Below are 1,841 nucleotides of genomic sequence, written 5' to 3' on the forward strand. Positions count from 1 at the left end.
GACGGGTAATACAACTTTCAAATCCAAACTAAACTTCAAAGCATTTTCAATCCGTCTTTATAACTGCAACATCCCTCATGGACCGAGCTCCCAAATGCCATAGACTAACCCGCGCTGCTACTTAAGGGAAGACTGAGAACCCAGCTAAAAACTTGCCTGGACAGGCCACTGACATTGCTAACGCCATGCAGCCACCAGTGCGAACTTACCCGCAGTAACCTTCCCTGCAAACCTTGCCCCAGAGAGTCACCTTCCTATGCAGGGAGCTCCACTGTCGGGTTTGCACACATTTCTGCGGGGACTGCCAATTCCTAGCAGATACGCTTTCCTACGCAGAGACCCCTGTTGCCTTCCAGCTGCCCGTTCTCCCAGCATAGCTGTATCACCGAGGAGATCTCCCCTAAGTGGCTTAGCTGCCCTCAACTTGGCCTTTCTCAGGGCAGTTCTATCCCCCGGCAGATGCCTCTTGCCATAGTGCACTCCATCCCTCTGCAGCTCTCAGTCCCCTTTGAGGGGAGAGGAAGCTGCATTTCCCTGCAGACAACCATTTCCTGAGGTAGGTGCTTTCAGCCCTCAGCTTCCAGTTTCCGCTGGGACTGATGTTTCCCTGCAGCTCATTGCCTCAGTGGGTTGGGGTGCTGCTAGCACTTCAGGCCCTGCAGCCACTCGTTCCTAGGGGAGGCTCCATCACCTCAAAGATACCCATTCCTGAGGGAAGCTCCGTTACCCTGCAGCTTCCCATGAGAGCTCCATTCCTCATAGACACCGGTTCCCAGTGGGTCGTGCCATCTGCCAGCAGACGTACATTCTGCCACCGTCCTCCACACACCTACTCTTGTGGGGAAGCACCAGCAACCTGCAGACACTTTTTCCCATGTCAGAATTCTGTCCCCCCACAAAGTGACCCAGTTCTGGAGGCAGCTTCACTTCCTTACAGCCAGTCAGTGCCCCGGGGAAGCCCAGCAGCCACCCATCCCCCCATGAGGAGCGCCGCTACCTGCAGCCATCCATTGGCGGGGGGAACTGTACTATCACCTAGTCCCCATGAGGAAGTCTTGTTTCCTCCCTGCTGCCAGCCAACCCCCTGCCTCCTCCCCCCCCGGGGATCTCCATCACCTGGCAGACACCCATGGGCAGGGAGAGCTCTGCCATCAGCCAGTCCTCCCAGGAGAGCCCCACTTGCTTCATTGCCCTGCAGCCACCCACTTCTGGGAGCCAGCCTGTTGCCCCGCTGACCCCTGTGCCCCGGGGGAGTTCCATTACATTTGAGCTCCCGTCCCATTTTCACTCTGGAATCAGTGGGTGCCCATACATGGGGGACTCTCTTCAGATCCATGGAGACCCCTAAAGCTTCTCTTCCTTTCCCCTCTTCCTTCTGATCGCCCAGTAATTCGCATCAGCAGAAGAGCATCTCCATTTTCTCTGAGATTATCTAATCTGCTGCCATTTCATCATGCCTTTCTTTTATCATTGTACTAGCTAGATGGGTAATTTCTTTTAACTCATTTCCTTTCACTTACAAACCATCAAACGGATCAGCGGGAGCCGCAGTTTGCTGGAATATGTCAGATTTCTGCTTTTTTCTCTTTGTAAACAGCTTAGCAAATCATGTTGTGCACCTTCCTGCTCAGGGAGATGGGGCGCTGGGACAGGCACGAGTCTCGCGCTGAGCCTCAGCCAATGTCATTTTGCAGAACTGTACAACCTTGATTATCTGAAACCCTGCTCACCAACCCGCCTGCCCTGCTTCCTGGAGCCAGGGCACAGCCCCCGAGGTCAATGCAATACAGTGAGAATTCTCAGAGGCTCCCACTATCAGAACTCATTCACACGCCCCAGGA

The sequence above is a fragment of the Terrapene carolina genome, unplaced genomic scaffold (assembly GCF_002925995.2).
Source record: "Terrapene carolina triunguis isolate 2854851 unplaced genomic scaffold, T_m_triunguis-2.0 Scaffold247, whole genome shotgun sequence".
Classification (NCBI taxonomy): domain Eukaryota; kingdom Metazoa; phylum Chordata; order Testudines; family Emydidae; genus Terrapene; species Terrapene triunguis.